The sequence below is a fragment of the Phocoena sinus genome, chromosome X (genome assembly GCF_008692025.1).
Source record: "Phocoena sinus isolate mPhoSin1 chromosome X, mPhoSin1.pri, whole genome shotgun sequence".
Classification (NCBI taxonomy): Eukaryota; Metazoa; Chordata; class Mammalia; order Artiodactyla; family Phocoenidae; genus Phocoena; species Phocoena sinus.
The window spans coordinates 21,425,116-21,452,548 of record NC_045784.1 but is presented as its reverse complement, the minus strand read 5'-3'; the positions used below and the strand labels follow the sequence as shown (position 1 = coordinate 21,452,548).

The 27,433-nt window shown below is 40.4% G+C and overlaps 1 protein-coding gene across 2 annotated transcripts in view; it reads right to left on the bottom strand.

Moving 5' to 3' along the window:
* Nucleotides 1-27,433, bottom strand: part of POLA1 (DNA polymerase alpha 1, catalytic subunit) — a 283,290-nt gene that overhangs the window by 37,909 nt on the left and 217,948 nt on the right. The gene's annotated exons all lie outside the window — the stretch shown is intronic.

Below are 27,433 nucleotides of genomic sequence, written 5' to 3'. Positions count from 1 at the left end.
AATATGGGGAGAGCTGGCTTAAAACAAAATTAAACAGATTTCCCTACTGAAGGACATCTTTGAGCCTTAAATATGCCAGGATACACTGAAAGCCACAAAGGGGTAAGGGATAGAGAGTGTAGCAGTTTCAAAAATTCTGAGGTCAGGGAACCCAGGAATACTACTGGACTGGAATTACATAGAATGCAGATTGGGAACACTGCTCTTTTAAAATCACCCTTCGATTTTTCTTTCTTTCCCTACACTAGTCTAAAAAGTCTACTTTGTTTCTAATAATGGAATTACTTTCCTAGGAAATCTTGAGTTATAGTTTAAAAACATTTTATTGTTCACAATAGCTGAGATACAGAAATAACCTGAGTGTCCATCAACAGGCGAATGGATAAAGAAAATGTGGTGTGTATATTATTCAGCCTTGAGAAAGGAGGAAATCCTGCCATTTGCAACAACATGGATAAACCTTGTGGGCATTATGCTAAATGAAATAAGCCAGACAGAGAAAGACAAATACTGCTCAGTATCACTTATAAGTGGAATCTTAAAAAAAAAAAAAAGTGTCAGACTCATAGAAACAGAGATTAGAAAAGTGGTTGTCAGGGCCTGGGGGAAATAGGGAGAGATTAGTCAAAGGGTACAAACTTTCAGCTATAAGGTAAGTAAATTCTGAGGATCTGATGTAAAACATAGTGACTACAGTTGATAACACTGTATAGCATAATTAAAATTAACTAAGTGAATAGAACTTAAATATTCTCCCCCTCCCAAATATGTGAGGTGAAAAAGAAAGTTTTAGAAGTAACCCCTCCAGTAGGGGTTAGGTAGGATATTTCTGTTTTAGTCCCACCCCCACCCCCATTCAGAACTTTCAATAATTCAGCTTTAAAAATGGTTTAGGTGCCTTTTGTTATTGAAAGCTGAAAAATAACAAACTTTGATCAAAGTCAACAAAAACAAATCTACGCGTCCTGAGCAAACCCTAAACTGTGAGGAATATCAGATCAAAATGAACAAGTCTCCACCATCATAAACAAAATAAAAGGCAACTCCACAGCCTGGTTCTCACACAAAGCAGCTGAGTTCCCGTAAAGCACACGTGAGCTTTTTCTCCCCGTGCAGTGCTAACCCCAAATCCGACCACGTTAGGGACAACGGGAGCTGCCAGTGCCAGCCGTGCTCCCGAGTCGCTGACAGGATTAATGCCATCTCTGCAGTGGGACAATTGGCTGTATCTGCTCCTGCTCTTCCTGAAGGCAAAGACTAGGTACTAATCACGCTCTGGATCTTTGGGGCGGGGTGGGGGGGTCTCCCCACAGTGCCTGTCACACAGGAAGGCACAGAGTAAATGAAGTTAGTAAAACTGATAGAAAAAAAAGAAAACAAAAGCAAACTCACAAATGTTCTTCCTCTTATGAAACTGAAAAAGTCCTTTTATAGCCTTTTTTGGGGACTAAGGCTCAAGTTAGCTAAGTGAGCAAGTGCTGTTAGCTGAGCTGGTAACTGATCACCTTCACCTGGGCCAGCCTGCTCTCTTAAGAAGAAAAGCTCATTTAACCCCTGTGCGACAGGGGTGCATTTCTGGCACTTTCTCTAGTTGAGGACGACAGCTACTCCGTGATTTACTGTGGTCTACTGACCAATGAAGAATAAGACAATACCACCAAACGTGACAGGCTGAACTTCTTACAGATTTGACTTGCGATGCTCGCCATATTTGCGACTCGGACAAATCAGGCTGAGGAACACCTACCATAAATCAGATATCTAACACTAACAAATTATGTGCCCATTACAGATGACCTTTGGAGCTGCTCAAGGTACAGTCACAGTCATGCATTAAAAAAATCCGCCTTTCACTGTAATGTGTGAATGTATGAAATTAAATGAGGCTTGCAATGTAATCAGTGTGGTTGGCTGCTTTAATATATTCCATTTCAATTTCAAATCACCACAAGCCAAGAGTGACGAATCTAATTTGATCAGTTCACAAAAACACAGAAAAGCAAACGTGGATCTAGCAACATGGCCAGGTTTTCAAAGGAATTAATATTTTCTACTATCACCAGAAGTCCTTAATATATTTTTTAAAAACAGTAATTAAAAACAATCCCACACACAATTCTTTGCTCATCAGAAATTTCAACTCTCATATTCAAAAGTTCGAAAGATATAATATTTAAGTGAAAGGTATATTTAATTTTTTCAGTCAATAACATATTTCAACTGTATCCAAAAAAAAAAAGAAAAAACCCCAAAATCAAAAGGTCTTATTACTGACACTTAGAACAGGGCACTTGGAATCAATGTAGAAAGTTCTCTAGCACTGATTATTACCATCTAGCAAGAATATGTATACGAACACAATTCTTGATCTCCATCTCTCTTGTAAGTGTGAGGCAACACAGCTTACAAATTTAACTACTCTAGGTCTTTAGGTCCCTAGCAGCTGCTTAGTAGAGCCTGCAGCAAGCACCATGGAGAGATAGGAATGAGGCTGGTGAGCCCAGTCACCTTTTAAAGTTGTGATGCTCTTCACACTCTCCCTAATTAATACACAATTTTCAAGGCTTTAGCATTTTCCTCTGGGCCTGCACACATCACTTCCAGAAGAAAAACATGGGGTGTTTCCAGGAACTGGACACTTGGTAGAGGGGGGCTTCCTAAAGTCTCCCACAGTGGAAATACAGTCTAGTGTCACTCACCAAACAGTAGCCAGCACTGTACAAGTCATAAATCAGATCACGCCACTCCCCTATTTAAAGTGTCGAAGAGCTTCCTGCTGTATTGAGGATAATATTCACACCCCTGACCCGGGATCTAGCCCCTGCCTATCTCTCCAGCTTCATCTCCCATTACTTCCCCCTCGCTGGCCGCTGGCCGTCCTCTAGCCGCACCTGCCCCCTTGCAGTTGCAAGATGTTCCGGCCCCAGGCTCTTTCCCCTTGCCCTTGGCCTAGAATATCCTGCCTGCAGACTTAGTCCTATGGCTGGTTTCTTGTCACTCAGGCCACCTCCTTGCAAAGAACATCCTACCCACTTCCATCAAACCACTCCCCCAGTTTTACTGTCCCAGGAGGGATTGTTATTGTCTGAAATTATTGTGTTTGTCTCTCTCCTGTAGAATGTGCCACGAGAACAGACACCTTGACTATGCCTGGTGCACAGCAGGCCATCAGTAAATATTTCTTAAATTAAAAACTAACTCATAGGACACGGGGAGGGGGAAGGGTAAGCTGGGACGAAGTGAGAGAGTGGCATGGACATATGTACACTACCAAATGTAAAATAGATAGCTTGTGGGAAGCAGCCGCATAGCACAGGGAGATCAGCTCGGTGCTTTGTGTCCACCTAGAGGGGTGGGATAGGGAGGGTGGGAGGGAGACGCAAGAGGGAGGAGATATGGGGATGTATGTATATGTATAGCTGATTCACTTTGTTATACAGCAGAAACTAACGCACCATTGTAAAGCAATTATACTCCAATAAAGATGTTAAAAAAAACCCCAAAAATAAATAATAGCAAAAAAAAACCTAACTCATAAAAAAAATAGGACAGTAATATACATGATGAGAGGCGCTGTAGTGATATAGATGTTTAAGGATTTCTTTTAAAATCGTTAGGAAGGATGCCAAAGAGGAAGGGTGGGCTGGGGGCTGGGGTTAAAGTGTTTGGAGTCTGCTGGCCTCCGCTTCAATTATGGAACTGTACTAGATTTAGATTACTGTCCAAGAAAATAACTTAGGCTGACCTCTGCTTCACATCTGTAAAATGGGGAAAAGAACATCTAGCTAGCAGATTATTGCAAAGAGCAGCATAACCACATGTAAAGAGTCGAACTGTTCAATAAGGGATTTAAATATTTTTATTTTTAATTTATTTGACATTACAAACTACCACTGACAAATCCTCTTTAAATAAAAACAGCAAATTAATAATAACAAAAATACGGTTGAGTTTGAAAATATGAAGTCATTATATACCCCTGGAAACTAGGAAACTGCAAATACAAATGGATAGAAATACGAATGTACAATTTCTAGAGTTTCAGACCAAGTGATGGTTGATGTCTCTAATAAACTTCTAATAAAATATAACATACATCCCATTTCTTTTCTGAGACAAAGACCCAAAGACAAAACACTATTCAAAAACTACAGTGATTTATTAATTTACATTCAGTTGAATAAAAGGTGAATGTAACAAAGGATACTTGTTAATTTTATTCTCCAGAGATGCTTTAGCCAAATCATGTCATAACAAAGATATCCCACAGCATGGCCTCTATCAGCACTGAACAAAAATGTAGCATTTTTCCTTCTGCTTTTTTCATTTGAGAAGGAAGGAACTATGATGGCTTATTGGGCAGTAAACGTGTTCAATGACACCAACCTTTTAGGATAATGAAATTCTCAAAACAGGTCAAACACTTGAAGCAGTTAAGTATTGATTGCATCCTGGAGGTACTATGTAACCAGACCTCTTTGTGCCAGTAATTCTGAGACTTGGTTTGGGGAATTATTTGAGAAGGGAAGAGTACTAGAAAAAATATTATTAATTGAGAAATACAAAAGGGTAGTAGCAAGGAGAAGGTCGTTGTGTTAAAAGTACTAATTGAGGGCTTCCCTGGTGGCGCAGTGGTTGAGAGTCCGCCTGCCGATGCAGGGGACGCAGGTTTGCACCCCGGTCCGGGAAGATCCCACATGGCGCGGAGCGGTTGGGCCCGTGAGCCATGGCCGCTGAGCCTGCGTGTCCGGAGGCTGTGCTCCGCAACGGGAGAGGCCACAACAGTGAGAGGCCCGTGTACGGCAAAAACAAAAAAAAAAACTACTAATTAAAAAAAATAAAAAGAGAAAATAGCAAAAGTAGAGAAAGCAGTTTATATAAACTAGTCTGGTCCGAACCTGTATTAGAATGGATCACGTGAGGTTGCTTTTTTTGGTAGGTCAAAAATCAGCAATTTTATATGGTTCAAACGACTACATTTATCAAAGCACTTAGGATTCCTTGCTAGTACATAATGAATGATATTCACTAACTCATGCATGAATTTTGTACGTGTGAACTCTGAATGGCTTGTATCTGGGAACTCTTCACAGCAGTGTATGAAATGGTAACCATTAGATGTCAGACTCCTTTGTGGGCAAGAAATGCTTCTGTTTTTGTTGATTCAAACTCCCAGATTTCTTATAAGAGCTGTTAAGATTTCAGTAGGACATGCTCAGTTTCCAGAGTAAGACTGGTACAGAAATTTTAAGGCAGGAGTTTAGAAGTGCTGAAATACTTCGAAGTCTGAATAAAGGCAAGAGTCGAGAGAGCATCATGAAGAATGAATAATATGAACCTACTCCACAATAACTAATATCTTAAGATGCTCAAGCACACTTTCATGGAGACATATGAATATACTTTAAAAATAACATAAAGTGAAGATATTAAGGCACATAAATAAACTTGTCACTGCAGTGACAATGTATCGGTGAAGTGGGGCAGGAAGATGAAAAGAGGAAATGTTCAGGTAAACACTCTAGCATTTAAAAACAAATGGCGCGTTTGGATAGCTAATGGGATAATCTGAATTACAGCATGTGGTATTCTGAAAAGGAGTGCTACAGAGTTGCCCCTGTGCTGGAAGGTGATTGGTTAAGCTTGTTCTGGTACTATTTATGATAATAAAACATCTTCGGCTGCATTTATGGGGCAGGGGGATTTTTAAAGAAAGTGAATATAGTGATCAAATTGTTACTGAGCAAGAGCTTAAACCCAATCCTAACCACCTGAAAGTCTTTGTTAATTAGTCAGGACCAACATAAGGTAGTGTGCAAGGGGACAGCCCAAGTGAAGGGTTTAATTAAGCACAGGGCAAAGTTGACATATGCATCTCAATGCTGTCCCTGGTTATAGGCTGACCAAACCGAGATGAAGCCCATTGACAAACTATATTTCACCAATTCTAACATGAATCCCCTCCCCCATGTTTTTTTTTTTTTTTTTTTTTCTCCCCCATGTTTTAACATCTTCGAAACCAGGATGTGTCCTAAATCGATGCCATTTTATTTATTATTTTTAATTTTTATTTACTTATATTTGGCTGCATTGGGTCTTCGTTGCCACGCGCGGGCTTTCTCTAGTTGTGGCGAGTGGGGGCTACTCTTTGTTGCGGTGCACGGACTTCTCACTGTGTGGCTCCTCTTGTTCCAGAGCACGGGCTCTAGGCACATGGGCTTCAACAGTTGTGGCGCAGGCTCAGTAGTTGTGGCTCGTGGGCTCTAGAGTGCAGGCTCGGTAGTTGTGGCACACGGGCTTAGTTGCTCCGTGGCATGTGAGATATCTTCCCAGACCAGGGCTCGAACCTGTGTCCCCTGAATTAGCAGGTGGATTCTTAACCACTGCGCCACCAGGGAAGCCCCTCGATGCCATTTTAGATTTAATGATATATGTTTATTGACAGAGAGGTTAGCTAATGGCCACCTTTCTAAAAGTCACTGTGACCCAATTCAAACCAGCTAACCATCAAAGATTTTTCATTTTCTTTCACGATTCTGTAACAGACCTAGTATCCTTGATCATAAAAAAGACTAGGGAAGTAGACTGTCCTGGTCATCTATACATTTCCGATGTTAAAACATACCTCCAATTATGTTCTTTATCCGGGCTAGGAATCTTGGGAGATTCTATATGTAAGAACCTTACCACTAGGACCTCCAACTCTGTTACAAAGAACACTACTGTGTATGATGAAGCCTTCATGCAGAGAAATCTATGCAGATACAGAAAATATTCAACGTACCTTAAACTCCTGGCAGAATGGATACTTGCCACTGGGTAAGTAACTTGAGAAAACCTTACAGAAACCTTTTGATGAATTTTATTAAACAGTGTAAGACTGTTCAATACAGAGACCATGTGGTGAAGGAAAAAAAGAAAGAGCTCTAGATTCCTGCACTGCCCAACAAGGCAGTCACTAACCACACGTGACTATTTCAATTTAAATAATTAAAAATTCAGTTCCTCGGTCACACTAGCCACATTCAACTTTTCAACAGCCACATGTGGCTAGAGGTTACTGCAGCAGACAGCACAGATACAGAACATTTCTGTCACTGCAAAAAATTCTACCGGCCAGCGCTACTCCAGACTACCACCTGAAGCTGGGTCATACCTCAGCTGCTCCACTTAGCACCTGTAAACCCGGACAAATTAATGAGCTTCACTAATACTTGGTTTTCTCCTTGGTGGATTGAGTAGTATGTAATTGTTATCTTAACTCCCTGGGACGCTGCGAGGATCAGAGTTGCCATAAAAAATGTTAGCTACTAGGAAGTTGTATATTTTTATGTGATTTGTACTTTATGAAGGTGACTTTCATCTTTTTTGTGGGTTTTTAATGTGAGTTGGATACTTTTTACTGTTTAAATTCCAACTTTTATGGCTATGGCCCCTTCCCTTCCTCCTCCTCCTTTTTTTTTTTTTTTTGCTTAAAAAAAAATAGAAGAAAGCACACTTCCAGATATTTTTAGCAAACAAATGCCTAAAGTGCCACATGAGTAAGAGAAACGAACGAAGGGGGCTGAAGTAGGGCAGTGGCTGGCAAACTGGAGAACTCAAGTTCTGCGTCAACTGCTTTAGCTGCTACGTGGCTCCAGCCAATTGTTGCCATTCAGGAAAGCTGCCCTAGTGTAGCCAGACACTGATTTTTGAAAGAAACCCAGAAATTTGGGTTTTTATATTAAATCTCCAGTTTAAAAAAAATATTAGCGACTAATTAAAAATGGTGAATATTCTTCAGGCAAATTTAAACATACTTAGAGGTCATATGCAGCCCACAGCTGCTACTCTGTGACCTCTGGTTTCACATGGCAGCTACACTTCCTTCTCCATTCATGGTGCCATGCCTCAGGACACTCTTACAAACAAATGCACACAATTTATTCCTCACTGTACCTCATGGTGAAACAGAAATGAAATTCACAGTGTTATTTTACACAGATTACCACTCCCCAGTATTAAAGTTATTTCTAGGTTACTAAAATATAACACTTAAAAAACACACGTGGGCTTTAAATGCTTTAAGATAATAAGTGACCCAAATTTAGAAAATAAAGAATTTATGTCCTCTTGAACCAAATTCCCAAAAAAGAAGAAAAAAAGAAACTGATACAGAAAATTACACATTTTACTGTAATTAAAGAAAATATTTTACTTTTTATACTGCTACTCCACTGGAAAATTACTGGAAATCTGGGAAAGAACTATAATGCTTTATATAAAAGCCATAGGTCTCTACTGATGAATGAGTCGAGATATTAAAAAAAATTCCTAATTTGGAAAGCTTACTGCCAGAAAGAAAAGCAAATCTTTTAATTCTCCCAGTAATTTAAATACTGCACACTCAAAAGCCCATTAAATCGAAAAAGGTTTCTTTCTGTACTGTATATGGAAGCATACACAATTTTTTATTCTAAGTGTACTCAACTGTATTTTATTGTTATCATATACCCACCCCAAGGAACCAGCAGTTGCAGCCTTTATATTCAGTTGATAATTCAAATATTGTTTCTAATACAAATATATGGTTTATCATGCTTATTTATCACTAACTTGGTACACTTCATAATCGCATTACAACCCCACTGTGTACTGAATACCACTTACAGTTCGAAGTACTCAAGATAAGCATCGTTACTTTCAAGAGAAGATTGGCAGTAATTAAAGGTCTTACTTAGTAGTTGTTGGTAACCGTGTTTTTTTTTTTTTTTTTGCGGTATGCGGGCCTCTCACTGTTGTGGCCTCTCCCGTTGCGGAGCACAGGCTCCGGATGCGCAGGCTCAGCGGTCATGGCTCACGGGCCCAGCCGCTCCGCGGCACGTGGGACCTTCCCGGACCGGGGCACGAACCCGTGTCCCCTGCATCGGCAGGTGGACTCTCAACCACTGTGCCACCAGGGAAGCCCCAGTAACCATGTTTTTAAGGAGGTTAAAAAAAAAATAGAAAGTAGTATAGATATATTTAATTTGGTAATTGTATTTTATTAATGAGATCTATTTTGGATATATACTTTGGGGTTAAAACAAAGATGTGCTACACTGTTACCAGTGTGATGCAAAAGAATGATATAGAGGTATTTTGTAACTCATCACTGAGAACCACTGAAACATCTGTGGACTACACGGCATAAAACTAAATCATACCAGAACACTAATAATAATAATAAAAAAAACAAGTACTTTGCACTTACAGACCTCCTTCCAGGGGAATTACTCTTCTTAAACACACCTTATTTTTCCCTCTTTGAACAAATAAGACAACTAAATCAAAGAGTAATAATGGTCTGCCCATGCCACAAAGTGAGTCAGTTACAAACCAGGAATAGATTTTCTAACTTGTTCATTCTCTTATAATTATACTGTGCAAAGATTACTCTGTTATAGTGTGTCCTGCAGGTTACACCCAAGACATAGGTTATCTCCACATTTCATGTGGGCTTACTACACCCCCCCCTTCCTGCCCCAGCCTATTAATAACAGTAGTGTTTACAGACCAACAGTGCCATTAAGATGTGTGCCTGCCTGCCGCTCCAGCGAGGGTCCCGCAGGGAGACAAGAACAGAGCAGACTACAAGCCTCTCAGCCACCCCCATCTCCCCACCTTCAGGCAGCTGTCCAGAGATGGCCTCCAGGCATACCGAGATATCATAAAAACTGGTAAAACCAAATAACAGATTTTGAGTGCTCAGAGAAATTCAAAGATGGCAAGGTCATTAAAGAGTTAGAGCTGTGAACCACTAGAAAAACCCACATGCAAAATGGCCAGCTGCTATGATCTGTATACAGGTTCTGGAGGGCAAGGAGTGGGTCCGGGCAGAGATGGTCCTCATGTGAAGTCCATCTGTGGACTTTTTGATTCATTCTACTAATAGAGTAGGGCGTCCATTTGATTTATATAACCTAAAGGTTCGAACAAGAAATTTCTAGCCTGGAATTTATGCCATCTCCTGAGGTGCATGGAATCACAGCCCAACTCTATTAGGAATTATCAGAAAGTAGGTAGATCTGGGTGGGAAATCAAGTTCATGTGGAGTGAGGAGAGGGCATGGGCTAAATGTCTGATGAATGTATAGATATACACGGACGGAAAAAGTTTTATCATACAGTTGGAGGGTACGATGGCAAAGAGAGAAGAGAGGAGGGAGTCAGAAGAGTATGCTATAAACATTAATGTATTCTATAAGAAACAAAGTATTATGCTTCCACGCTAAAGTATTGTAGAAAACAATTTCACATACTATTTCTTAGGTGCCTATCAGGTGTAAGTTGCCACCAGACACACAATGACATCTCAAGAATGGTCCCCATCCTCACAAAGTTATAATGCATGAGGGGCAGTGCTTAAGAGCTGCACAGAGTTTGGAGGACAAAGAGATCATTTTTAGCTGGGAGGCCTTAAAGGATAAACAGAATACCACAAGGGAGAGATGGGATTGGGATGGGCGAGGCAGGCAGGGGAAACTCATGAGCAGGGGGAGGTAGCCATGGTGGAGTCAAGGCCCGCCCAGGGAGGGGTCTAATCTGCAGGTGCCCCGGAAGTGCTGTCTCAATCCTTTTAGGCAAAAGGGGGGTAATCTGAAACCAACAGCCTGAGATAAGGTTGATCCGAGACTCTTTTCTAGCTCCAAGACCCCAATGCTGGGAAATGGGGCTAACCAAGCTATTTGTCCTGTCTGGAGACCCAAGGTAAGCCCAACTATGACTGTGGTGCCCAGACATGTCCTTCCAATGCCTCCAGGACTACCACCTGGTCCCACCTCCTTTGGGTGACAGGCAGCAATGTGAAACTGCAAAGGGCTGATCTCCTAGGACAGAGGAGCTTTTTAAAATACACAGCCACTGGGGCCCCACCCCAGACCCTGCCAGCTGGGCCCAGAGGTAAGGAGAAGACCACAGGAGGTGGGAAAGGTCCCAGAAATCCCAACTATGTAGACGCTTAAATGCCAGGGTTGGGATAGCTGCTACCTCGACACCTCCCAGTCACCCAGCTAGTCTCTTTGGGGATTCCCCACCCTCCACGGTGGCCCTTCCCTACTTTCATGATGTTAATGTTGAAAATAACAAGTGTTCTTATTGCCAATCTTGCTGAAATGCATTTATTTCATCTTCTCTCGTTACCAAAACCCAGTTTCTTCCAGCTTACTTTTCCCTAGCCCATTTCTTCTCTTTCGCTTTATCCTTGAATGCTGTATTAGCTCATATAGCACCATAAATGATTCCCTTATCGAAGAAATAATTCATGTGTTTGACTTCATTTTCCGTTCTACTGCCTACTTAAATTGTTATCTAGATACCAACCAATCTCCCTTTCTATACCAAAGTCATACTTAATACATATTTGACATGAAGCAATATTAAAGTTTGAAGAGTTTTACTAACTCTGAGATTCTCAATACTATGTGCATCAGAGTCACTGGGGAGCTTTTTAAAATACACAGTCACTGGGACCCCACCCCAGACCTACTGAACCAGATACCTGGCGGTGGCATCTGGGCACCTGTCATCTTAAAAAGTGTAAAAGATACACCCCGGTTGTTAAGAAGTAATGTGCTAAAGTATGTGATTAGGGAACTTGGGTTTGGCCAAATTTCTGCACACAAGTACAACTATTTTTTACCCTCCCTAGGAAACAGGCAACACTTATTACCGATAAGGGACATCTGTAAACAACATGAAAATGATTTGTGGATTATTTGTTTCAACCTCTCCTATTAGTACTGACAGAATTAAATGACAGTCATCACGATTGATTTTAAGCTCCTTGAGAGTAGGAACCATGCTTTTTCATACTGCAACCATCCAGTTGCAGTGTCGTACCAGATGCTGGGAATACAAATATAAACAGAAAACATGGTCAATGAGAGGCTACAGAAACCAATTCAGATAGAGTAACAGTAATACTAAGGACCATCACAGTGGTTTGGATAAAGTGTTATTCTCCGAAATAATAAAACCAACTGACATTTACTGCATGTTTACTACGTGCCTGGCACTATTCTAGGCATTTTACATATCGCCCTGCTTCCATATTATCCCATTTAATTTGAACCCTACGAGGCAGGCCCTATATTCCTCCCAGCTGTACAGGGAAGGTGCACGGGGTAAGTCACATGCCCCAAAGTTACTTATCTAGCAAGAGGTGGAAAGCCAAAACTTGAACTGGCCATTCCGGCTCGAGAGAGCAGGCTTTTAATCATTACCTTACACTGCCTTTCAGGAGCCTAGGTCAGCGCCCTTGGTGCTCAAAAAATGCTAGTGGAAGGAAGGAAGGAAAGAAGGAAGGAAGGGAGGGAGGGAGAGAGGGAGGGAGGGAGGAAGAAACAACAAATATTTACAGAGTGCTCCCACAGTATGCCTGAAACCCTTCTCCCTAAGACTCCTGAACATTATAGACTAAAACCTATGATTGTTTGTATGATTCTTAAAAGCTTAGGAAAAAAAAATGTTATCTTTCCCTCCACTTCAGTAACGGGATCAGAAGTTAGGTTTCCATAGCTAACCCTTAAAACAGATCCCTTCACTTCTCTGCTCCTCTAGTTCCAATGAGCTTACATCATCTGGGAGCCAAACTAAAAATGACATTTTCAGGACATTGCTTCCAAGAATTTCCCACATGCCCTAGCATGTTACAGTGACACACTGCTGCAATGAGCAAGAAATTCTCTTAGAATTAGGCGAGGGCTTCCCTGGTGGCACAGTGGTTAGGAATACACCTGCCAATGCAGGGGACACGGGTTTGAGCCCTGGTCAGGGAAGATCCCACATGCCACGGAGCAACTAAGCCTGTGCACCACATCTACTGAGCCTGTGCTCTAAAGCCCGTGAGCCACAACTACTGAAGCCCGCGTGCCTAGAGCCCGTGCTCCGCAACAAGAGAAGCCACCGCAGTGAGAAGCTCACACACCGCAACGAAGAGTAGCCCCCGCTCGCCGCAACTAGAGAAAGCCCGCGCACAGCAACGAAGACCCAATGCAGCCAAAAATAAATAAATAAAATAAATAAATTTATTAAAAAAAAAAGAATTAGGTGAAGAAGAGAGGCAAATCTAAAAATGATATTTCGGGTTGAAAGAAGGAAAAAAGTTTCCTGATTCAGCGCTAAGGGCTGCTGCCAACAGCTTGTTTTGTTCCCAAAGATCAGCACACAAAAGTTTCACAGAGCTGGAAGGAAAAGATTTGGATGCTAAGTTAGATGGGGGGTTGGGGGGGGCATGATTCCCATCATTCCTTTGGGAGCAGTAGAAAAATAACAAAACCTCTATAAAAGAGATGAGCACGTCTGCTGTGAAAGGAATGACCCCTCACATATAGCGAAAGCAATTTGCATCTACAGATCTCATTGGTATAAACGACCTCCTTCAAAGAGTGAAAACCTCAATGGAAAGCCACTATATACCCATGAAAGGCTTTGCCGGCTATTTGTTGAGCTGTATACAGACTAACAAACAGGAGTGGTTAACCTGGCACACCATGCACTATAGAGATTTTTTTTTAAGTAGGCTTAGTCAGCTAATCTTGTTGAGATTTCTCTCATACTACTGATTCCTTATTCTCAAAATAAATTAAGAGGCTTCATTCAAAATTCCCTGTGGTCTACCAGCTTGAGTTTGTTGGGTGTCTTTGATTGTCTCTTGTCTTCAGATTCCCTGCCTTGTCTCTTTAGATTTTGCTGTGCCCTTTGGTATTTCCCGTTAGTCCATGTCTGGAATAGCTAATTACACGGTAGCATAATTCCCGCTCGTACAACAAGGAATAGCAGAACCTTGCTAATTCACACCAATAACTGAAAGACTCCTGTGTAAGTTACTGAATTATGCAAATGAGCAATAAGTGAAGAAAGATGATTCAAAATTGTATTTCATTCATTTATTTTGACAAGTGTAGTTTAGCCTTAATTATTTTGAACATTTCTTTGTAGCATACTAATAAATTTCCCGTGGCACATTTGTTAAAAGTGATAAAGCCTTTACTAAGAGAGACCAATGTGTGCTCTGCTGGATAATTTCCTCAAGACAGGCTCGATTTAGACCCTCCCTTTTATCTTGACTTTCACTGACTTTTAGCATCTACTTTTTTGGGGGCAAGACAATACATAATATACCAATAAAACATAGGGATAATTTTAGCAGTAAACGTTTACTCCATAAACAGGTCCTACGTATGTGTAAACGTCCATCATGATGATAGTTTAAAAAATTAATCATGCTTCAAGTAAAACCTTTTTACATTCTCTGGTCATAATGCTAATAGGACTTTATTTTTATCTTCTAAATAAAACTAATTCCATCTGTCATTCATCTCTTTTAATTTCTGTTTTGTTTTGTCTTACCATACTTCTTTCTTTTAAAGTTAAAGATGTCTGTTTTAAGATAAGTGGATATATCACAGTATGTAACGTTTTCATGTCAAAATACTTACATTATTATATCTGAGTTAAATTATTTAAGATAGGAAAACACTTTGATACACTTCTGACAGATGTATCTTGCAGGATGGAATCAACTTCTTTCAAAGCAGCACCACTGGTTACAGTGTGGAGTGAAGAGCGAACAGCTTTCCAGCTTCCAGTCTTGGGTTTAAAGCTTCGCATAGACTACCCTCTTAATAAGTGCTTTTTACTAAACCTCCAATTCAAACGTGTTTTAAAAATCACCATGCATTTGTCAAATGAGGTTCTTTGATTTATAAAAGCTAGATCAGCAATAGAGCATTTAAAGAATAGTGGGAAAGACAAAACTTAGTCTCAAACTTCACGCCAGCATCTGTGCCGATTAAAATCTCATCTTTTCTTCAAGGCCCAATTCAGGTTCCATCTCCACTGGGAATCCTTCCCGGAGCTAAAATGCAGAGATCCCACAGCACTTCATGCCATCCCCTTGTGTTAGAGTTATTTGCCTTCAGGTCGAAGTCTCCCTACTAGATTAAGAGCAGGGCAGCTGTGACACAGTGGAAACAAGGCTGGGCTCTCACACCACACAGCTCTGCTACCTCAGGAGGGTCGTTTCGTCTCTTTCAGGTTGTTTTTTCATCTGAAAAAATGTCAACTATTTTATCTAATGGGAAATGTAAAAGATAATAGATGTGACTGTTCTCCATAAAATATAAAGTCCTATAAAAAGTAGGTGCTGGGGCTTCCCTGGTGGCGCAGTGGTTGGGAGTCTGCCTGCCGATGCAGGGGACGCGGGTTCGTGCCCCGGTCCAGGAGGGTCCACATGCCGCGGAGCGGCTGGGCCCGTGAGCCATGGCCGCTGAGCCTGCGCGTCCGGAGCCTGTGCTCCGCAGCGGGAGAGGCCACAACAGTGAGAGGCCCGCGTACCGCAAAAAAAAAAGAAGAAAAAAAAAGAAAAAAAGTAGGTGCTTATAGGGTGAATTCGTGAATAAGAAAATGATCAGAAATATTATCACCTCTAAAACAGGACCCAGGTCTTGGTTATACTTGGGCCCTTTACATATCACACAAGGCAGAGACGCGGCAAACACTCATTGAATGAATTTTGTGAAACAAGGAGAAACAGATAAAACCAGACTTACACACAGACCTGGTTTGGTGATCTTATTTGTGAGTCGGGTTTTATAATAATTTCTTAAAACAAGAAAAGTGGATCAGCGTCTAAAATTATTCTGCAAACCTATCTTTTTGTGAGCACAGCTGATTTAAGCCTTAAGCTCTAAGGGACAGTGCTAAGGCTAACAGGTTTCCCAGGGCCTTTACACGGGGAGAATGCAATCAATGTTAATTCAACTGAACTCCATGACAGACTACTAATTCCGTCTAGTTACTGTCCCGTTGGCCACAAAGTAAGAGAATACTGATGGGTCTGGATAAATTCATGACAACTATAAAAAGAACTACTCTAAGCATGAGAGGTAGTATTTATTATACGGACACGACAGTGCAGCAGCATAAAATAATAAACGGACACTGACTAATCACGTGCAAATCAACACCACATCTGGGCCCGGGGCTACTGAGTAACTGGAGATATCACAGGGGCACAAACTTCAAAAGTTACGGCTGAAGCCCTGAGAGAATTATGAAAAATTTAAAGAATTACAGAGGATAATGAAAACATATGCCAATTTCTATGAAAAGCAAGAAAGCAAAGCAAATTAAACCCAAACAAAAAAACCCAGTCAGGTTAAAAATTAAATCTGCACTGTAGTCGGAAGGGTGAGGACTACGCAAAAACACTTCACTTTTAACCATTAGAGGCTATTCAGATGTGGCACATGCAATTGGTAAAAACAACAAACAAAAACAAGATGAAAAAGATGCATGAGAAGCAAGTGCTGTCTCTTATAAACATAAAAGGAGCATAAACATTTCGGAAAAGAAACATCACGACAAAGTTAAGGCAAATAAGAAATGATGGAGACATTAAATTCTGGCCTCTAAGTAAATGAGCAAAGATTCCCAAGAGGAAAAGAATATGCAATTTAAAAATAATCCCAAACTACTAGAGAAAAAAAACCAGAGTCAGACCGACCCTGTTTAAATCCCAAATATCTCTGAGAGCAGGAAATAATTCTGGATGACTATAAACCCTCTAATTTGCTTGAAGCAAACGGGGCTGGTGTTTTCATTTCTTTCACTGACTTTTTTGTTTAAGGTCACATTTACTACAAATTTTAGCTGGTATTAAGAAGTCACAAAGTCAATAACTGATAAAACCACAAAGCGTGCTTCTTTAGAAAGATTTAAGAACAACAACAACAAAAAAAGGGAATGTCACATGCTTTTAAGGCTACAGACCTTTTAATGTTTACGGCTGCACGTTTTAAAGAAGTAACTGTTATATTTTACGTGGCTGATTCAATACACTTCTGGCGAAAAGCACTAATTTTGAGGGGAAGAAATTTTAGTGTAACCATATCTAACCCAAGTGCTTTATTTAGGTCATGTTATAACAGATTATTATAGATGTTATAACAAATATCGATAATTTAATATTCCTGAAACTTAGAGTACATTCTATCTTGATAGTTACAGGATCTACTCTCTTCTCGGCCATGAGTATTATAAGCCTTTCCCTCCTAATTAATCTGCAATTAATTCAACCAACCTCTAATTAGTTTTCTACAACTTTACCCTACTTAGGCAACAAAGCAGTCTCTAGACTGGGTTTTAAACCTGGGCTAAAATAGACTCCTACAGACCAAAAATGGTTCTGGGATTTCTCTTTGTAGTGTAATTTAGATGTCATATCTAATTTGCTGTCATGACTATTGTTTCACTGTGCAATTTGTATGTCGTTTTGAATGGTAGACATCATAGCTTTATTGAATTAAGCCTTCTGTCTTTAGGGTCTGATGTTACATGTTTGTGTGTGTATGTTTATGTCTCAAAAGCTCCTTTTGATATCAAGTAATAGTAGAAAAGGATTATGCTCTTTTGATATGTTTGTTCCCATCTTGGTAAATATAAACACAAACTGGTGGGGAAAAGCCCTCTTCAAACTAAAGAAACAGAATTTTAAATAATAATAATAATAATATTACTCCTCCTCCTACTACTATTATTATTATTTTAAAGACAGAGATAGCTAAATAAGCCATTCACATTACAGAAGTATAGAGGGCCTGGCTGTTTTGTAACCTTAATGGCTTGATTGTCAATTCTATTAACATTCTTTCCCAAGAACTGTCCTTTTCCTTGACAGTTTTTGTGATGCTACCTCAAACATAAGGTATTACTCTTACCACAATTCCATAAACACAAAGAAATTCAAACGCACCCTGGCTTTAACTCGTAAGGAACAGAGGCCATCTTACCTCTATTGCAATACGCAGTTTAGTGTCAGTCTGTGACTGTCCTTCTTCTCCTGGCCTTTGGGTTCAAGTTCTAAACTAAAGTCAGGGCTAAGACTAACCACGGAAAGCCTTCCAGTAGACCACTGGAATAGATAGCCTTTTAAGTAATTTTTAGTGCATGAAATTTCATAAAGTTTTTACTAGATAATTACACTTCCTGATTTTGTAATTAGTGGAAGTACATGCAATTACATAATAATTATGATAGTAATTACGTAATTAAGATGTATAATTATGTAGTAAAAAACATCATGGAAATAAAACCATGTACTGTGTAAGCACAATACATTTTAAAAGTAAATTCACTAGCTCAACTGTTCAAAAATACTTTTCTTCAAAATAAAGTGATTAGCTCACATTATGGTGTAACTGCTTGAAAATTATTTAATATTTTTTCCCTCGTTGGTGATAGAAGTATGTATCTTTTAAAGTACATGAAAACAATCTTATCAGGTTTTCCCCGGCTCTCAAACACTCAAAAAATGACAATATGTTTTGCAAATGAAGACCATCAACCACAGCATTATCACCTAGATAATGCCCTTGTTTGTGCTGCTGTACTTGTCACTATAAAAGGGACAAGGAACCTGCTCATTGAAAAGACATACTAGGAAAGGATTTTACAGAACTTGTAACACATCTGTTATCACAGCATGCTTGTGAGTCCATTTCTACATAAAAGTGCAAAACTCGGGTGCATATTTACAGAAATGGGCTTAAAGAAAAGGCACGTTATTAGAATCTGGAAGTTTGTTGCCCAAACACATGGCAGCTTTGTCATATACAACTTTCGCTATCCTAAAGAGGATAACAGAAAATATACAGAGACAAGACACCTCCACTACGGGCAAAGCGACTATGATGACAATTCCCTGGAAAATGTAGTTTCTCTTCTGTCACACTGTAAAGTTGTCTTTAGTTAAACAACAAAACAGAAACAAAATCAGCAGTAATCAGACAGAAAAGCAAAGCAGTATGAAGGGGCTCCAGGCTGCCATAGGAAAATACCAACTTTGTCATTCTTGTACTGAGCATAAAAATACAACAGAAAAGTCAGCAACAGTAGGAAAAGTAAATGCCAAAGTAAATTCTGTAGTTCCAAAATTAAGAAATAGAATCTTGTTTTCATTTCAAAAAAATTCTAGTTCGGTGCCTTGAAATCTTTACAAGCATACTAAATCAATGTTGTAATGAGACCCAGAATGTGGTGACTGGTGGGCACATACACAGTAACCCTTGTATGAAGTGGCTATAGAGCTACATTCCAGTTTTCTCTTTTGTAAGCCACTCATCTTGAGAAGCTGAAAGCCATTCTGAAAATCTTAATTTACTTCTCCGTTGTTCCTTCTAGTTACGAAGAAACAAAGTGGAGGAACTCATGCTTTCTTGCTTTTCCCCCCTCTCCTAGCTCTTCTCAGGCTACTACATTTTTAAGCTTAATTACAGAATATATTTCAGAAGACTAGGCTGTCATGCCAATTCCACCTGAAACCTGGCTAGGCCTTCTGTGTTCTGCTCATTTGTCATTTTAAAGTTTTGCCAAAAGGATGGCCCCAATCAGTGGATGAGTAGAATGGAAGTAGGCTTTAGTTACTAAGGACAGTGTCTTGAAACAGTGCTTCTCAAGCCCAGGAATCACCTGGGAATCTTGTTAAAATGCAGATACTGATGCGGTAGGTCTGGGGAGGACCTGATATTTTGCGTTCCTAACAAGTTCCCAGGTGATGCCTACACTGCTGGTATACTGATCACTCTCTGAGTAATAAGACATTATGTTTGATTTGGAAAAAAAATGCAGGGAGAAAAAAGCTGACCTGGGTTCATCTGCATGTTATTTTTTTCCTCAACTGCTAAACTACTGGAATCATTATTTCAAGTTGAACAAAACATTTCTTTGTAAAATTTCAGTTCTTATAATTTGTTTCTTGTTATAAAAGCAGTACATGCCCAGATTATATAAAGAAGAAAATAAAAATTATCTATAATCCACCCACAGATAACAGCTGTAAACAGTTCTAGTGTTTCTTACTAATTTTTCCACCTTGCATATAAACTACAAATTAGAATCATAATGGTTACTTAGTTTTGGACTTTGACCTTATATTGTTAGTATTTCTCTAAGTCATTAAAGATTGAAACTACATAATGTCTAACAATAACAACACTCCCCCAAAGCTCAGGATTATAGGAACCACTTTTTCTATCATCAAAATTCTTTATGTGTTTCTACAATCACTTCCTAATCATGAATTGTTCTGAACTGCCACGTTGGAGTCTCCCACGATAAAAATTCACTTAAACTAAAGAAAGTTAAAAAGAAAAACCCAAAACCTCAGATCATTTTTTATTCGTAAGAAAATGAAACAAAAGGAAAATGGACTGCCCATTTCAAAATCAGTTTCTTTAACGAAAATGTTTTTCACAGTTATAAAAGATAAAACTTTAAGAAGAGCAAATTGGTACTTAAGTGAAATTCTACCTTTACTTTTTTTTTTTTTTAATATTTATTTATTTATTTATGGCTGTGTTGGGTCTTCGTTTCTGCGTGAGGGCTTTCTCCAGTTGTGGCAAGCGGGGGCCACTCTTCATCGCGGTGCGCGGGCCTCTCACTATTGTGGCCTCTCTCGTTGCGGAGCACAGGCTCCAGACGCGCAGGCTCAGTAGCCGTGGCTCACGGGCCCAGTCGCTCCGCGGCATGTGGGATCTTCCCAGACCGGGCTCGAACCCGCGTCCCCTGCATTGACAGGCAGACTCCCAACCACTGCGCCACCAGGGAAGCCCCTACCTTTACTTTTATATGTATTTGGTAGGTATGAATTGTTTTGTGTATGCTCTGTTATTATTTATTAAAAACAGAGAAAAGCTTCATTTCTAAAATTCAGTGGAATAACCCAGAAGAAGAATTGGATCAGACAGGGTGCCTGACACAGCCTTCTTCTTAATGCCTCCTGAGGCTTTAACAAAGTAAATTCTAAGAATGTCAACTGGCTTAGAGAGGACTCCAGCGGCTCTTTGCTACTTATGTTTCAGTACTTCTAGCAATGATATAACTCTTTCGCTTTCGCTTTAGCAGTTTAGGAATAGTAGAAATCCTTAACATTGAAAAGGGAGCTGCCTTAAACCCTCAGAAATCTCCAAATTCCCATATGCACTAAAGCATATAATTTTTTCCCATACAACTCTTATTTTCTGGCAACCCCCCAAAAAACAAAAAGAAAAACCCCCAAACCAAACAACAACAAAAACCCAAGAAACAAAACACTAAACCACCAAAAGAGTTTTTTAGATTCCTTAGCTTTTCAGTACTAGCTGTGTCCCTCTTTGGGGTCCCTATTTTCCACAAGGTAATACAATCATTACCACTTCATGAGTGTAACTATTTGGCTGATAGCAAGCAGAGAACAGGACTCTGGCAGTGTGGGTGAGGGGCAGGCACCCAGGCTCACTCACTAGTTAAGTGACTTGACATCCTTTTGATTCAATTCAAATTTGGCATCAGCAAAATGAGAGCTACGACGTCACTCATCTTCAGTTATCACTTGCAAAGAGTTGAAATGACAGATATTAAATCTGAAAATGTCAAGGAAATTTCCTGACATTAATTTATGGCACACCTGAGTCATGCGAGCAATACAGGAGATTGGAGAACTTTCCAGCACACTGCCATTCATGGACAGAAGTAATTCCTAGGACTCACTCCTCCACAGTTTTTCAAAGTGCTCGTGTGACCTTATTTTGCACCAAGAATTCATTCAACAAATATTTACTGAGCTGGCTCCCACAGGCAAAGCACAGATCAACAAGGTACAACCCTTTGCCTCCATGAACTCAGTGGAAGAGAAAGTGAAAACAATTCAGGGGCTTCCCTGGTGGCGCAGTGGTTGAGAATCTGCCTGCTAATGCAGGGGACACGGGTTCAAGCCCTGGCCTGGGAGGATCCCACATGCCACGGAGCAACTAGGCCCGTGAGCCACAACTACTGAGCCTGCGCGCCTGGAGCTTGTGCTCCTCAACAAGAGAGGCCGTGACACTGAGAGGCCTGCACACCGCGATGAAGAGTGGCCCCCGGTTGCCACAACTAGAGAAAGCCCTCGCACAGAAACGAAGACCCAACACAGCAAAAATAAATAAATTAAGAACATTTCGTAAAATCTTAAAAAAAACCCAAAAAAACAATTCAGGACCAGTCCTACAAGAAGGGCATTCCACAGGGTGCTATGGGAATGCAAAGGAAGGAAGCTTATACTACATTAAATTTCTTCACCAATATAATGGGGCACAATCCACTGCTACCTCATGGGACTGTTGTGAGGACCTGTGTGAGACATCTGAAAGGATGACAGGAAACTACAAAGTACCTTACATAGGGTCAGCCTAGTTTTGGTGACACTAACGGAAACAACAAATACCCACAGACGTTAACCATCAGGTATAAAGAAAAGACAAAAGAAGAGCGATGGTAACAAGAAAAGTTTAAGAAAAGACTGGTAAAACAAGCCAGTGAGAACAAAGCTTGAGAGGGGAAGTGGCTGGGAGATCTCACCATGCTGAGAGGAGCGAGCAGCTCGGCCCCTGACAGGGGCTGCCCAGTAGGCTGTGGCCCTCAGGCCGCCCATGGGCCTTTGAAAGAAGTAGGAGTGACCTGAAGTATAGTCCTTCTGGGCCTAAAGGGACTCCACTGAGAAACTGGGCTTCCTAACAGATGCTTTTCAAAAGTCCACAGTTAAAGCACCATCCTTTTGCAAACATTTATACCATAGCTCCAATTCCTTTCTTCAACACAGAGTCCTCAATCCTGGTGTTCCTATTCTGGCAGGACTAATAGAACATTCACCAAGACGACCATGTGTTATGGGCTGAACTGTATACCCCCCACCCCCAAAGTCATATCAAAGAGGGGTTGAAGTCCTAACCCCCAGTACCTCAGACTGTGACTATATTTGGAGATAGAGCCTTTAAAGGGGTAATTAAGTTGAAATGGGACACAGAAAGGTACAGAGGGAGGACCATGTGAAGACAGGGAGAAAACGGCCATCTACAAGCCAAAGAGGCCTCAGAAGAAGAAACCCTTCTGATACCTTGATCTCAGACTTCTAGCCTCCAGAACAATCAGGAAATACATTCTGTTGTTGAAGCGACCCAGTCTGTGGTAATGTGCTATGGCAGGCGTAGCAGACTAATACATCATCCTACTACAAATAGCTGACGCAGAATAAGGGGAGCTAAGCATCTGGTAAAAGAGAACAGGAACAGAAAAAAAGTGGTTTTTCTGCTTTTGTTTTTAGGAATACGGGAAGATCAAACACTAAAGTGAAAAGGCAATTAGTGTTCAAAAGAATAAAAAGACAAGCCACAGACTGGGGTAAAATATCTGCCAAAGACACATCTGATAAAAGACCGTTATCCAAAATATACAAAGAACTCTTAAATAAGAAAACAACCCGACTAAAAAAATGGGCCAAAGACACTTCACCGAAGAAGATATACAAATGGCAAATAAGCATATGAAAAGATGCTCCACATCGTATGCCATCAGGGAAATGCCAGTTAAAACAACATTGAGATGCCACTACACAACTATCAGAATGGCTAAAATCTGGAACACTGACACGAACACCACCAAGCGCTGGGGAGGATGTGGAGCTACAGGAACAGCCATTCACTGCTGGCTGGAAAATAACGTGGCACAGCCACTTTGGAAGTCAGTTTTTCAGTTTTTCACAAAAATAAACATCAAATGATCTAGCAACTGCGTTCCTTGGTGTTTACCCAAAGGAGTTGAAAACATGTCTGCACAAAAACCTGTTCATGGATGTTTATAGCAGCTTATTCATAACTGCTGAAATCTAGAAGCTACTAAGACGTCCCTCAGTAGGTGAACTGATAAATAAACTGTGGTACATCCAGACAATGGAATATTATTTAGCACTAAAAAGAAATGAGCTACCAAGTCAGGAAAAGACAGGGGAAACTTAAAGTGCATCTTACTAAGTGAAAGAAGCCAATCTGAAAAAGCTACATACTACGTGATTCCAATCACATGACATTCTGGAAAAGGCAAAACTATGGAGACAGTAAAAAAACAGACAAACAGGGCTTCCCTGGTGGCGCAGTGGTTGAGAGTCCGCCTGCCGATGCGGGGGACACGGGTTCGTGCTCCGGTCCGGGAAGATCGCACATGCCGCAGAGCGGCTGGGCCCGTGAGCCATGGCCACTGAGCCTGTGCATCCGGAGCCTGTGCTCCGCAACGGGAGAGGCCACAACAGTGAGAGGCCCATGTACCGCAACAAACAAAAAAACAAACAAACAAATTCAGCTGTTGCCAGGAGTTATGGGGAGGGAGGGGTGATTAGGAGTAGCACAGAGGATTTTTAGGGCAGTGAAACTACTGTGTATGATACTGTAATGGTGTTTACATGTCATCATACATTTGTCCAAACTCACACAGTGTCTCATAGTGAACCCTATGGCAAACCATGGACTGTGGGTGATAACGATGTGTCAGTGTAGGTTCATCAAATGCCCCACTCTGGTGGGGGATGCTGATAATGAGGGAGGCTGTGCATGTGTGGGGGCAGGGGGTACATGGGAAATCTCTGTACCTTCTGTTCAACTTTGCTGTGAACCTACAGCTGCTCTAAAAAATAAAGTCTATTAAGAAAGGCAGTTAGTGGATCCCTTCCTTTGTTTCCAAAACAATTTGACCAGATCAGTGGTTTATCACACTTAACTGTATCTGAATCTTTCGGTCTGCAAAGGACTCTAAGCTCCTCCAGGGCAGGGAGCATTGGCCATCTTTGTTTTTCTGACATCTGGGATGGCACTCAAGAAATAATAGAAAATATATGCACACTGCTTTTATCGTTGCCAAATAAATAAAAAAAGGCTCAGTTGAGAAAAGTCGGAGACTCTTCTTCCTCCTCTTTTTTTAAGCAGACTTAATTTAGACAATTGGGCAAAGATTTGAATTGATTCATGTCTCCCCCAAACAGTTCACTTATCACTACTCAGGCCAAGCCCCCCCGGGATGAGGCAGCCAAATGGGACCCTTACGTGCTGCCAGCATGGAAATGGATTTTTACTTCATATATTGCCACCACGTTCCTCTAAAACTTCTTTTGGATCTATTATGCCATCTATGTACATTCTGGAGCAGTTACAATCCCACAGAAGTCTTTGGACTTTCTGCCAAAGTCCCACAGAAATAAGATTTTTAAAATGTTATGTACTTATGGTGAATATGAAGTGGATACTTCACCAAAGTGAGCCCCTTACCATCTTAAAGGAAAGGGAAAACTATCAAATGGGGTTAATTCACATCATGGACCAATGGCCTGTAAACCTTTGTTTGAAAAGCAAAGCACGGGAAAAAGCTTTGACAAGAGCTACTTTTCACCATAAAAATAAACCTCTTTCCAATAATTTGTGGGTTTTTTCCAAGTCAAATTGCCAAATTTCAAACACAGATTAAAACCACAATCCAGTTACAACCTCCAAAATACGGGCTTTATAATGGAAATGGTAAAACTATCCTAGCGAAGGAAATGTTGCTAGGTATCAACAGTAAAGGAGAGTCTATGGTAAATACTTTATGCGCCGGTTTCAGGGCACTTGTTGGCAGACGATACTTAGATTCCATCCTCAATAATATAACTGTGTGTAACGACTGTCATTTTTCACAGGACTTTTGATGTTAACATCTATTGGCGTTCTGGCCTTGGTCCAAATTGAATAAATATATTTGCCCTCTGGATCCCACAGATTTTCAATTCATTTTAACAGCAAATCTCCCTTGAATGGCAAATCAGAAAGAAGAGAGCACTTCACTCCAACTTATAAAGTGAGAAGTGAATTTTACATATGTTACATTAATTTACACTTATGGGAGTTTCCCCTGTAACTGTTCACTTATGGACTGTAAGAATATTCTTGTTCTCCAACTGTCCCCTATGGATTACAACCTGTGTTCAATTCTCTTGTACTTAGAAACTATCCAAATCATGTGTTCAGAACTGTCTGTGGGGACTTTCTAAAAAGTTGAACTTCCCAAACTCTACCCCACACCTTCCGAACTAGAATTTCTGGGTGTAAGATCCATAGACTTGCACTATTATATGCCAACAGGTGACTTGCAGGCAAGACTGTATCAAATATTCCTTGTTAGAAAACGTCTGCTCTTGGACTACGGGTAAGCATGACCCAGTGTTTTGGTTTATATCCCACCACTAACACCCTAACACCACTTAGCATTACCAAATGATGTGAGAACGTCCAGACCATGTAAATTTCTGCTAATTCACTCATTCCAAAAATGCAATTTAGGAATAATAAATAAGCAGAAGGTCAAGGGAAGAACAGTTTCACTAATTAACACTCAATAAATAAAACAAAAGGCTCTTGAAACATTTCATGAAGTTCTTTCTGTCAGACAGCCATCTTGTACCCTTCTTTTGCTTTATTTTCTTTGGGCTTCTGACATGTAAAAGAACGAGCCAGTAATTCACTCCATGCCGTTTTGGCCCTGAACTCCCAGATAGTGTATTTATTAGAATCAAATGACAAAAAAGTGTCATGATTCTTAAAACTTGTGAAACAGAACTAGAGTAAACAGCCTGAGTGTACAGATTCTATCAACACTTCTCCACTTTTGTCAAGCAAGAATCTTCCGAGTGACTACTCTGTTATCTCCTATCTTCCGGGATGACAGCACACACTCCTCGATATTCTCTAAAAAGCTGGGGTAAGTCTCCAGTGACTTTCCAGATCACTTCTACATGTCTCCGAGTCACTGGACTTTTTGAAAACTGCTGATCATTCAGCCCTTCAGATAAGAATTTTGGAAATGTCTGGAAGAGGAATCTGTCCCCTAGGAATCTAAGAACATCTAGGGAACAATCTGGATTCAGAAAGAAGGGGGATCAAGTTCCAATAACCAGAAAGAGGTAATAAACCCGACAGAAACAGACAATGTACTCATCAGTCACTACTTAATTCTCTAAATGCTTTATGCCTTTAAGGAAAGGTCCTTGGGGGTAAAAGAGAAACAGTTATTGTTGATACCGCAAATAAACATGGGCTAGCCACCAGTCATGAATCAAAGTTCAAAGACCTAGTTACTCATGGACTAAAGGAAATTTTTCCTCTATATGAATTTTACTAATTCACTGAAAATATGCTGTGGAGATAGCCCAAGTTCTTGCTGAACATCTAAAGACAAGATACTAATATTTGAAACAACTCCTCCATCAGTTGTAAAGTATTTTATATCCAAGGACAGAAAAACCAAATAAGTCAAGGCATTAAAAAAAAAAACTCTAGCCTATCTTTGTAAATGGAAGAACTGGAGTCAGTTATGACTAGAACTGAAAAGAGTTTAAGACCAAATCAAGGGCATGGGGATTCTTACGTGAGGAAATCCAGAAGTATTTGTAGGTTTCTATATGCCCTTGAGGTTGTCTCCAGCCCTAACACCGACCAACAAAATGTCGAATTGATATGCAATGACAAACAACGTAAACATTCTCTAGGTAACTAATAAGAAAAACGTATAAACTCACCTTTTTTATTTTTTACAGGTAACAG